This window comes from Schistocerca serialis, chromosome 7 (genome assembly GCF_023864345.2).
Source record: "Schistocerca serialis cubense isolate TAMUIC-IGC-003099 chromosome 7, iqSchSeri2.2, whole genome shotgun sequence".
NCBI lineage: Eukaryota > Metazoa > Arthropoda > Insecta > Orthoptera > Acrididae > Schistocerca > Schistocerca serialis.
The window spans coordinates 566,511,982-566,525,698 of NC_064644.1; positions in this window are offsets into that span (position 1 = coordinate 566,511,982).

The window sequence follows — 13,717 nt, forward strand, 5'->3', positions numbered from 1 at the left end:
TTGTTAACGAAGTCTTCAGGAATACAGACAAGACATGTAGTACTGTTATGTTTCAGCCGTTGGAAGGAATGTTGTTTCTTCGAAGGTAAAATAGCCTAACTGAAGAGTTGATTTTGTCACACTACTGTTGCTTAATGTTTTTCCATATCGGAACATTGTTTTGACCCCCTACAATGTTAGTTAAGGCCAATGAAAGGAAATTTTCGAATGCTACTCATTGTATGTACAGTATGCTGAAATTGGATGGACAAATATCTGTAGATGAGCTAGTTTGTGTACCTTCAAGAGATGGAGATAAAGATTCTGCTACAACATTTTCTACCCCAGGATTGTATACAATGGTATAGCTAAATTCTTGTAAATACATTGCCCATCTTATTGATAGATTATGAGAAAATGGCCGTCGTGAGAAACTGTAAGGCTCGGTGTGTCTTCCATATAAGAAATGTCGAAATTTAGCGAAAGCCCAAATTACTGTCAATCCCTCGAGCTCTGTGATGGAATAATTCCGTTCAGAAGGAGATAATACTCTACTTGCAAATAGAATATTTTTTCGCACAATAACTCCATTTTCTTCAGTCTCTTGGAATGGATACAGTCAAGTGAACTGCCAGTAACCAAACAAAAGTTGAGAGAGAGGTCGGGATGTGAAAGTAATGGTGCATCTAGCAAAGCCTGTTTTAAAGTGTCAAATTCTTTCTGAGCCTGTTCGTCTCAGCACCAGTTTGTATTTTTACCACTAAGCTGACATAACTGTGAAGCGTCAATAGCGTTGTAATGAATGAAACGACGAAAGAAATATATCAGGCTAAGAAAACTTCTCACTTGGCGTTTGGTTGTTGGAGTAACAATATCTCGAATGACCTGAAGTTTGTCTCGATCAGGTTTAACCCCAGAAGCTGAAATCATATGCCGTAAAAAATTAATTTACGTCTTTCCCAATTCCGATTTATTCACATTGACAGCAATCCCATTTTTGAAATAAATTGTAGCACTTCGGGTAGAATGGAGTTTAATCCTCTGATAAATGCTGCTGAAGAAATATTCAGGCCGGCAAAGAGTTTGCAAAATTGGTAACAGATCCCAAAGCATTTCCGACAAATTGGATGCAGTTTACTTTCCCAAACCTGGACTCCAAATCGAGAGTGGAAAACACGCTAACACCACGAAATTTCTGTAACTATTTGTCTAAGGTTTGTGCTCTGTCTGTTTCTGGAACAATGATCTCATTCATTTGCCTCGAATCTAGAACAAGTCTGAGAGATTCGTCTTTCTTCGGTACGACGTGTAATGGATAGCTGCTAGCTGCTGTTTCAGTGATGCCATGCTGAAGCATAGACTCAGTCTCCTGTTTTACATTATCTCTGTAAATGATTGGAATAGCGTATTGCCTTTCTACAAAAGTACTGTAGGCTTTCACATGAAATTCGTGAATAAATCCCATGATCGTCCCAGGATTGTTGTCAAAAAAATGAGCATGTGTTTGAAGAATCTGCTGTAATTGTTGTTTGGCGTGGTCAGATGTCTGCTTTTGTCTGTGTTACATCGAAAACGCTGACTACTTTTCCTGCGACAGCAGCTTTTATTTTAATTTTGTGTAAGGGTAAACTAGGATAAGATTCGTCTGAATTACATTCGTTGAAGGCAGAATCGCTGATAACAGTGACGGGAGGGCCTGAGTCTAAAACTGCACTTAGTGTGACTTCCTATTTCTTTATTGATGACTGGAGGGGGGGGGGGGGGGAGGGAGGGGGGGTTAATGTGTTTATGTGGTTCTTCTTTCTCTCGTAATAACAGATCTCTAATGTTCTTTCAGTAACGTTGTCTGAATGAGTAGTATCCTATGTTGTCTCGCCGAGCGCATCTTCTGGTGCCTATACTTCTAGTCAACGTCTATCTCTGCTGTGTCTCTTTGTGTTAGATGATGAAACTGCAAGTGTCTGTACCTTGTTTTTCCGGATTGGTCAGACAATGTTGCTGTGGATGGAACCGGCTGTCTGGTTCATTTAAAGGAAGTTTTTGTTGATTGTTAAAGTTACCTCTTCTCCAATTTTCGCTATTTCTGTTCCAGTAACGGTTGTTTTGATTCTGACAGTGTTGTCTGTTGTAGTGTGCGTTCTGATGGTATAGGTGTTGTCTGTAATTGTGTAAATAGGTGTTTCCCTGTACGTAATTACACTCCTGGAAATTGAAATAAGAACACCGTGAATTCATTGTCCCAGGAAGGGGAAATTTTTTTTGACACATTCCTGGGGTCAGATACATCACATGATCACACTGACAGAACCACAGGCACATAGACACAGGCAACAGAGCATGCACAATGTCGGTACTAGTACAGTGTATATCCAACTTTCGCAGCAATGCAGGCTGCTATTCTCCCATGGAGACGATCGTAGACATGCTGGATGTAGTCCTGTGGAACGGCTTGCCATGCCATTTCCACCTGGCGCCTCAGTTGGACCAGCGTTCGTGCTGGACGTGCAGACCGCGTGAGACGACGCTTCATCCAGTCCCAAACATGCTCAATGGGGGACAGATCCGGAGATCTTGCTGGCCAGGGTAGTTGACTTACACCTTCTAGAGCACGTTGGGTGGCACGGGATACATGCGGACGTGCATTGTCCTGTTGGAACAGCAAGTTCCCTTGCCGGTCTAGGAATGGTAGAACGATGGGTTCGATGACGGTTTGGATGTACCGTGCACTATTCAGTGTCCCCTCGACGATCACCAGTGGTGTACGGCCAGTGTAGGAGATCGCTCCCCACACCATGATGCCGGGTGTTGGCCCTGTGTGCCTCGGTCGTATGCAGTCCTGATTGTGGCGCTCACCTGCACGGCGCCAAACACGCATACGACCATCATTGGCACCAAGGCAGAAGCGACTCTCATCGCTGAAGACGACACGTCTCCATTCGTCCCTCCATTCACGCCTGTCGCGACACCACTGGAGGCGGGCTGCACGATGTTGGGGCGTGAGCGGAAGACGACCTAACGGTGTGCGGGACCGTAGCCCAGCTTCATGGAGACGGTTGCGAATGGTCCTCGCCGATACCCCAGGAGCAACAGTGTCCCTAATTTGCTGGGAAGTGGCGGTGCGGTCCCCCACGGCACTGCGTAGGATCCTACGGTCTTGGCGTGCATCCGTGCGTCGCTGCGGTCCGGTCCCAGGTCGACGGGCACGTGCACCTTCCGCCGACCACTGGCGACAACATCGATGTACTGTGGAGACCTCACGCCCCACGTGTTGAGCAATTCGGCGGTACGTCCACCCGGCCTCCCGCATGCCCACTATACGCCCTCGCTCAAAGTCCGTCAACTGCACATACGGTTCACGTCCACGCTGTCGCGGCATGCTACCAGTGTTAAAGACTGCGATGGAGCTCCGTATGCCACGGCAAACTGGCTGACACTGACGGCGGCGGTGCACAAATGCTGCGCAGCTAGTGCCATTCGACGGCCAACACCGCGGTTCCTGGTGTGTCCGCTGTGCCGTGCGTGTGATCATTGCTTGTACAGTCCTCTCGCAGTGTCCGGAGCAAGTATGGTGGGTCTGACACACCGGTGTCAATGTGTTCTTTTTTCCATTTCCAGGAGTGTATTTCCCGAATCAGTATTGTGTGTGTGTGTGTGTGTGTGTGTGTGTGTCTGTGTGTGTGTGTGTGTATGACTGTAAACATGACTGTTGATGTGAGGAACGGTTCATGTTGTGTCCTGTATTGAATGTCTACTGGTTGTTGCGAAATTATGATTGTGTTGGTAACTGTTCTGGTATGATCCATTAAAGTTTTGGTTGTTCTAACTTTGGTTTCGATTGCTGTAATTTTGGTTTCGATGTCGTCTGTCCTTGGAAAAATAGTTTCGTTCGTTGTCATTAAATGGCAATGGCTGGTCTCCGTTGTTTCTGTCTTGATAGCTGCAGTTTTTCTGTGAAAAATTCTCATTCCTGTACTGAGTGTATGCACCTCAATCTCTAACAATTGAAAAACGATTCGGAATACCTGAATATTGCCTTTATGGTGTTATATCAGTAGCGAAATGTGTAGTGGACTGACGAGACAGACGGGTAACCGAAAGGCACCCGCTTAAACTCACGCAGGCTGGCGTGAGGTCTGAAACAGGATACGTAATGAATGCTATAAAGAAAAGTACGTAGCTTCTGGAATACTTAACTTTAATCCACAATTGGTGAACATTGGTCTTGTTACTGTACATGCTTCATTAGATACATAGCAAAGGATAAATGGCGCCTTGCTAGGTCGTAGCAATTGACTTAGCTGAAGGGTATGCTATCGTCTCAGTGAATCGTTCCTTGCAAAGTTGGCTGTACAACTCGGGCGAGTGCTAGGAAGAGTCACTAGACCTGCCGAGTGGCGGCGCTCGGTCTGCAATTACTGATAGTGGCGACACGCGGGTCCGTCGTTTACTAGCGGACCGCGGCCGATTTAAAAGGCTATCACCTAGCAAGTGTGGTGTCTGGCGGTGACACCACAAAATGCGTAATGACCTTGGAAGTTTCGAAATGCAAAGCTGTATTAACCCCGCTGAGCTGTGAGGTTCTAAAAATGTTGGTTTTGTTGTACCATGTGTTCAAAAATTGTGTGAGCGTTTCAAATCGCGCGTTTTCACGCTCTCGTAAATTTAAAAGTTTGTGCATGACTACACGCTGTGTTGTCTCAGACCAGTACGCTGCAAGAAATTCGCTCTGAAATTCTTCATCTGAAGAACATTGTCGTGCAATCGGCGTCATTCTCATTGCTGGTTCTCCTTTCAAAAAACTGCAAGTAAATTTTAATTTGCGTGTGACTGGCCAAGTAGGTGGTAACGAAAAACTAAACTGCTGGACCCAGTCCCACGGAAGCGAGTAGTTTGCTCCATTTCGAAAAATTTCTACTTTCGTTACTGATAACAAACTTCGTAGTCTCTGTGCGTCGTAAAAACTTTCTCTGCTGTAGCATGTGCGAGAATGTTTCTGCGTTTGTACCAAGTTTCTTTCTCATAAAGGTCTGCTGCAATGTTGCTGTCGAACATTTTTCATTTCGCAGTCGTTATAGAATTCTGTGCATTTACGAACAATCCTGAGAAGTTAATCTGTTTTCAATTTCTGCAAGATGAATCGAAATTGCACTTCCTATTTTGCTTATAAATTTGCAATGAATAGTTTTCTCGTCGGAAATTATTTCTCTACAGTCGTATTTCACTCACAAGATGACCAGTACAAGAGGCATCCACTGCAAATTGTCCAAATTGCGACGACATGTAACACGCTTTGGCTGTAATCTATCCAAATTTGCCAGAAATTCCTCTCTCTGCAAGGGATGCCAAATGCAAGAGTCCCTCCCCCCCCGCCTGCCCCCCCCCCCCCCCCCCCCACTCGTACTAAACCCACAGAAATGTCTCAGTTTAGTCCGTGAGTCCGTAGATGGTAGTACAAGAGGCGTATAGTATAACTGGTCAAGCTTTCCCACCCGAGTTTTGCGATAATTAAGCCAGTCCGTCCTTGTACTGAATTAGTGAGCCGCCTGGTTGGAATTCTTCGTGCCTGTTTTGGGGAGGTGCTCTCGTAGTTTTATGTCCCCTTGCAGAGCCGAAGCAGCACCGTCCGATTTTGAAAATGCGATACTACCGTTTATGTTTGACGTAATGAAGCGGAAAGAATTTCTTTTGTACAAATCATTTTTACTCAAGGCGTCATTATTTGCGCGTTTTCACGCTTTCGTAAATTTAAAACTTTGTGCATGACTACACGCTGTGTTATCTCAGACCAGTTTATGTTTGACGTAATGAAGCGGAAAGAATTTTTTTTGTACAAATCATTTTTACTCAAGGCGTCATTATTTACAAACCACCGTAAAATGTACTTGATCACACTAATTATAAGCTAACTATTAACGTTAGTATAGCAATGTCTGCCGCATGAATAGATCGAGTGGCATCCTATCGCCGACTAGTGACTACTAGGCCCCCAATCTGTAACTCGAGTGTACAGCCTACATAGTTTGTATAACCTCGTAAATCTTCCGGCCAAAGTTATTCGTTTATTTATCAACGTTTTCTGGCATTGTAAAATTGCGTAAAGATAGTATTTATGACCTGTAGACTCCTCCTCATGTCTGAGTGCCAAAAAGCAACTTTTGTTAGCAAGCATTTATCACTAAGAATTACTAGATTAGCGCCATAATAAATGTGCTTTCCCTACGTGTCTCTTTGCTGGTGTCACGAGTAATCTCTGTGTTGACACCTCATCCCACTGGCTCTGGAACCGCCAGATGGCCAACCGCCTCCGCTAGCCAGCGTAGGAACCTACCGCTCGCTCCTTACTTCACACCTGTTACTGTGCTGATACACTGATACATTCACTTCACAGATGTGAAATAGGACAACTGGAAATAAAGTAAAGTGCCTTCTATTCTACAAATAAGAGGTTTACGCATCCCCTTCCTTGATTTCATTTCAGAAATGTGATTTTTTTCGGTCGCACAAAATCACAATTTTGGAAACGATAGAAACGCGATATCTCAGTTCTGGGAGCAGCCTTTACACCAAAGGGCACTTTATTTTATGCCAGTTACTTTAAATACTCTTTTTCCCTTTCAATACAACTTTAGTTGTTTGACAGAAATCTTTAAAATGCAAAATCTATTGGTTTATGAAATCTTATTACATTTGCACCTACTGAAATAGTTTTCCTAGCTTCAGATTATCATTTTTTGCGTAATCTTTGAGTTTTGACTACCAAGCCCTCCAAGATCTTAACTACCAAAACTCTTCCAAAATATCACATTATTTCAACAAAACATATTATAGAAAACACTCACAAAGACAAATAAACATTACATTGGAAACATTTATCAAGCACATAAAATTTGTTTAGAAAATATCATAACAGTACATTTTGTTTAACTTTAAAAGAAATGTAGAAAAATTATTACGAAAGCTTAGCTCAGGTCTTCAAGCAGCTAGCTGGTGGTCCCACAGGAATCCATAGCAGCATAATCTTGCAGAATTTTCCTAAATACACAAAACATACAAAATACGCCACACATTTCATAAAACCATAGGGGAATGTTTTTTTTCTTTTTAGACTGCTATGATGTTTGAATGACCGCCATTGAAATTTACGGAGCACTTACGACTCAAGATCTTTCTTTGATGAATCACTGCACTGACGCACTTACTCGTATTTGGTGAGAAGCACTATTATTCGGCAGTCTAAATTGTTCGTCCTAGGCGACATGTTTGCGTTTCTTGATGGGTGCAGCCACAATCAGCGCATATGCCAACAGTGTCTTTGGTTGTTGACTGGTCATCAGGGTTGGTTAACAGCTCAATCAGTCTACATCTACATCTACATCTAAATTTACATCTACATTTATACTCCGCAAGCCACCCAAAGGTGTGTGGCGGAGGGCATTTTACGTGCCACTGTCATTACCTCCCTTTCCTGTTCCAGTCGCGTATGGTTCGCGGGAAGAACGACTGTCTGAAAGCCTCCGTGCGCGCTCTGATCTCTCTAATTTTACATTCGTGATCTCCTCGGGAGGTATAAGTAGGGGGAAGCAATATATTCGATACCTCATCCAGAAACGCACCCTCTCGAAACCTGGCGAGCAATCTACACCGCGATGCAGAGCGCCTCTCTTGCAGAGTCTGCCACTTGAGTTTATTAAACATCTCCGTAACGCTATCACGGTTACCAAGTAACCCTGTGACGAAACGCGCCGCTCTTCTTTGGATCTTCTCTATCTCCTCCGTCAAACCGATCTGGTACGAATCCCACACTGATGAGCAATACTCAAGTATAGGTCGAACGAGAGTTTTGTAAGCCACCTCCTTTGTTGATGGACTACATTTTCTAAGCACTCTCCCAATGAATCTCAACCTGGTACCCGCCTTACCAACAATTAATTTTATATGATCATTCCACTTCAAATCGTTCCGCACGCATACTCCCAGATATTTTACAGAAGTAACTGCTACCAGTGTTTGTTCCGCTATCATATAATCATACAATAAAGGATCCTTCTTTCTATGTATTCGCAATACATTACATTTGTCTATGTTAAGGGACAGTTGCCACTCCCTGCACCAAGTGCCTATCCGCTGCAGATCTTCCTGCATTTCGCTACAATTTTCTAATGCTGCAACTTCTCTGTATACTACAGCATCATCCGCGAAAACCCGCATGGAACTTCCGACACTATCTACTAGGTCATTTATATATATTGTGAAAAGCAATGGTCCCATAACACTCCCCTGTGGCACGCCAGAGGTTACTTTAACGTCTGTAGACGTCTCTCCATTGATAACAACATGCTGTGTTCTGTTTGATAAAAACTCTTCAATCCAGCCACACAGCTGGTCTGATATTCCGTCGGCTCTTACTTTGTTTATCAGGCGACAGTGCGGAACTGTATCGAACGCCTTCCGGAAGTCAAGAAAAATAGCATCTACCTGGGAGCCTGTATCTAATATTTTCTGGGTCTCATGAACAAATAAAGCGAGTTGGGTCTCACACGATCGCTGTTTCCGGAATCCATGTTGATTCCTACATAGTAGATTCTGGATTTTCAGAAATGACATGATACTCGAGCAAAAAACATGTTCTAAAATTCTACAACAGATCGACGTCAGAGATATAGGTCTATAGTTTTGCGCATCTGCTCGACGACCCTTCTTGAAGACTGGGACTATCTGTGCTCTTTTCCAATCATTTGGAACCCTCCGTTCCTCTAGAGACTTGCGGTACACGGCTGTTAGAAGGGGGGCAAGTTCTTTCGCGTACTCTGTGTAGAATCGAATTGGTATCCCGTCAGGTCCAGTGGACTTTCCTCTGTTGAGTGATTCCAGTTGCTTTTCTATTCCTTGGACACTTATTTCGATGTCAGCCATTTTTTCGTTTGTGCGAGGATTTAGAGAAGGAATTGCAGTGCGGTCTTCCTCTGTGAAACAGCTTTGGAAAAAGGTGTTTAGTATTTCAGCTTTACGCGTGTCATCCTCTGTTTCAATGCCATCATCATCCCGGAGTGTCTGGATATGCTGTTTCGAGCCACTTACTGATTTAACGCAAGACCAGAACTTCCTAGGATTTTGTGTCAAGTCGGTACATAGAATTTTACTTTCGAATTCACTGAACGCTTCACGCATAGCCCTCCTTACGCTAACTTTGACATCGTTTAGCTTCTGTTTGTCTGAGAGGTTTTGGCTGCGTTTAAACTTGGAGTGAAGCTCTTTTTGCTTTCGCAGTAGTTTCCTAACTTTGTTGTTGTACCACGGTGGGTTTTTCCCGTCCCTCACAGTTTTACTCGGCACGTACCTGTCTAAAACGCATTTTACGATTGCCTTGAACTTTTTCCATAAACACTCAACATTGTCAGTGTCGGAACAGAAATTTTCGTTTTGATCTGTTAGGTAGTCTGAAATCTGCCTTCTATTACTCTTGCTAAACAGATAAACCTTCCTCCCTTTTTTTATATTCCTATTAACTTCCATATTCAGGGATGCTGCAACGGCCTTATGATCACTGATTCCCTGTTCTGCACTTAAAGAGTCGAAAAGTTCGGGTCTGTTTGTTATCAGTAGGTCCAAGATGTTATCTCCACGAGTCGGTTCTCTGGGTAGGTGTGCTCAGAATTCCCCCTGTTCCCACCATCAAGATATTAAATATGGATACATGAAACAAAGAGACAAATTTTAGAACCAACATAATGATAACAAATTACATTTGCCAAACAGTAGATTGTTTCTTCCGACTGACCCTACCGGCACTGTCCATGTGGTATTACATTACTTCGTTGGTTTATCTATAATTCATAGTGGGGTTGCTTGTTTAAAGTAACTACTATTTACAATGCACTTCGTGCTCATATCTGTATCGTTCAGAATTCATATTCTTTATTATCTTACTAGGCGGATATTGTATCTTGTAACTGATATTTAGGCATGCCAGTGTTTGGAGGCTACACTTTAATTACCACAGAAACTCTTAAAATCGGCTAAATTACATAATCCCCTTTCCACATGGGACTCTGGATATACTGTTTCCACTACATTAAGATGTGAAATTCTGCTAACCACATATGATCATTGAAAAATTTCCTAAAATTTCTTTATTTCACCGTGTAGTTTACATGATATCCTGTGAACCCTTATCAGTACCAGGTCACTAAAATATATCCTTAGGTATTATATTCTCGTCTTGCCTCTGCTTACGGGGATCTCCCTTTGCTATAATCTTTTCTGAAGCTAGGTAACGTTTTCCTTCAATACTCAAGTCAGTTCTTTTTGGGAATTTTACTAAGTGTCTGATCATTGTTCTAGGTCTTTAACCCTTCAACAGTTCATAGGACAATATTTCTGTCGCTGAATGTGGAAACTCAGTCCTCTCACTCTTTAACACACATTCCCCAGGTAGTATGGTGGTCATGGCAAAATTCTCTACATAGTCTTCCTAGCTCTTTAGTAATCCTCTCCACAGAGTTCAAGACGGATGGAACCTGAAGATATATATATCTCCAGGCTTTTCAAGGTATTCTTCCAAAGTTTTCATAAAAGCTGGGACGATTTATGACTAAGTAATTGTCTGGGTATGTATTTTCTATGCACATAATCTTACCCTAATTTACTATTACTTTTCCAGTACATCTCCTCAAAGGGCACAATATTAAAAATTTGGACAATATGTCCATTAATACCAGCACATATACAGGGTGACCTAGCTATCTTGTCCACCCAAAATATCTCTGGAACAATAACAGCTATTGGAAAAGACTTTCACTGGTATCAATGTAGGGCTGGGGCCCATGAATGTACATATTTGGAAACATTCTAAAACGAAAACATATGTGTTTTTTAACAACAACTTATGTTTTTTTAAATGGACATCCTATAGTTTTTCTTCAGCAATCCATAGCATGACAAAGCAAATACACAATGGCGTTGATTGCATCGCAATGTTCCCATTACATTCCGAGATATTAAGACGCGAAGTTGACGCTTGAAACACCCGACATGCGCTGCTAGCGCACGTCCTGAGGCTCAGGCGTGAACCCCATGCTGCCCGTAATCGCGATGTGATTGACATGCGTAATCACACTTCCATACTTATCAAGACGTCCGAAACGAATAATACGGTCTGCTGCCATCCTGCATTAACGTCGTACATTCCAGCAGGTATTTATCCCATAGGCTAGGGGTGATGCGGTTCTGTAACATATCTGTGTACCGCAACGTTAGTCACAAAGTTAACTTCGCTTATCGTTAATCCGTTACTAAAAAGGTAATGCCGTTCAACGTTAAAACTTTACTTTACTGTAGATATAGCGCTAGTGACAGTTAATCATTCACTCGTAATAGTAAAATTCATGTTGATGGTTTTAGTGAAACGAGCAAGTCGACTAAAAGTTTTACCGTTGTTTAGGTAAAAATGTTTTGATTTGGGAAGTTCAGGTAGGACATAGAAGATGAATGTAAACATGTTTAACCAAGTAGTTTTATTATCACATAGTTATCAATGTTATGTTTATCTAATGCGTTTAATGACAAATTGTTGCAAACAAATGTTTCTTAACACCACTGGCTAAAATGGCCCTTTGTAGAAACTTCCACTGTGATACCAGCAGTACATACTAAACATAGCGTTCACATCTCATGCTCAGTGATGCCCATTGGCTTGCATACATAGGGTCACTCTGCGGATGAAGAATGCCCTACTTCGTGCTACTGTTTCCTCTTTGATGGCTGTACAAGCATCAATAATGCGTTGCTTCATGTCCTCTGGTTTTGTTGGTTCATGTTGCTAAACAGCATCCTTCACTGCTCCCCAAAGAAATTAATCCAGCGGTGTAAGGTCCGGAGATCGGGCAGACCACCTAACTGGGCCACCTCGTCCAATCCACCTACCATGGAACTTACGGTTCAGAAGTCGTCGTGCTCGTAAGGCGTTATGTGCAGGGCATCCGTCATGCTGATACCACATGAGCATTCTCCGGTTCAGAGGTACGGTGTCCAAGAGAACAGGAAGATTGTGTCGTATAAATCTGGAGTATTGTCTGCCATTTTGGATGCCATTTATAAAGAAAGGTCCGATAATGGTATCTCCAATAATCCCACACCAAACATTAATTTTCCACGGACGTTGATGCTCTACCTGACGGAGCCATTTTGGATTGTCTGCGGAACAATAATGCATATTCCTCATATTGACAATTCCTTTGTTGGAGAATGATGCCTCGTCGGTAAAGAGAACATCTGCAAAACAATTTGGATTAGTCAGAAGTTTTTGCTGAGCCTACCGACAAAATGTTACCCTATTGCGGAAGTCATTTCCATGAAGATCCTGGTGTAAATGAACATGATAAGGATGAAATTTATGATGTTTAAGAATACACTGTGCACTTGATTTCGACACACCAACTTCACGTTCAATTTGACGTGTGCTGATTTGAGGATTCACAGCTATGGTAGCGAGCACAGCAACTTCAGCACGTTCATCTGTGCGTGTTCTAGGACGATGTCGAGGTCTTGGATTTAGGCTTCCCGTTTCACGTAGACGAGATGTGAGATGACCAAACATCCGGCGCGAAGGCGACGGCTTGTCAGGGAATCGTCTTCGGTACAGTCGTTCTGCCTGAACAGCATTTTATCCACCTACAACAGGGTACAGTACTGGTATGTAGAGTAGGGTAGAAAACAGACATATTAACTTAATAATCGTAATGTTCGCTAACAGTACTATCAACAAACAAGCAATCTCATAACGTATTTCCCGTCAACGTACATTCTCCATAGATCAGCAGCATTTCTACCATATCTTCATGTGGGTACATTATACTGTACAGTATAAGTTCCACAACACAACGTTTATTCACAATGTGTACTACCTCCGTGCCGTCACTAGATTACTCTGATGCACGACTACACTGGCAAGCGGTGTACTGCACGCCAAAGCAACAACAAATGGGATGCTTGGAGGGTAGTGGAGTACAGGAGTTTGCATGGGTCACAAATCATAAACAAGGCGAAGTGGAAACTGTGGCAGTAGTGGGAACTACGTTGGACACTTGACTAGGTAGAGCCAGGCCCTGCGCGACAGGCACAATGGGTCATATAACGCATTAGATAAACCTTATTTTGGGTGTGCAGGATAAATAAGACAACCTGACGGGTGTACACCGATCGGTACTGGTTCATATTGTGTATGTAGATACGTAAAATGTGCATGAGGGAAACCATTATGTGCGTATGAGAGTTGATGGCAGCAGACCGTATTATTCGTTTCGGACGTCTTGATAAGTATGGAGGTGTGTTTACACATGTCAATCACATCGCGATTACGGGCAGCATGGGGTTCACGCCTGAGCCTCAGGACGTGCGCTAGCAGCGCATGTCGAGTGTTTCAAGCGTCAATTTCGCGTTTCAATATCTCGGAATGTAATGGGAATATTGCGATGAAATCAACGCCATTGTGTATGTGCTTTGTCATACTATGGATTGCTGAAGAAAAAATATAGGAGGTCCATTTAAAAGAACATAAGTTTGTGTTAAAAAACACATATGCTTTCGTTTTAGAATGTTTCCAAATATGTACATTCATGGGCCCCAGCCCTACATTGATACCGATGAAAGTCGTTTTCCAATAGCTGTTATTGTTCCAGATATATTTTGGGTGGACAAGATAGGTGGGATACCCTGTATAAAATCTCCTCCGGTGGTTGGG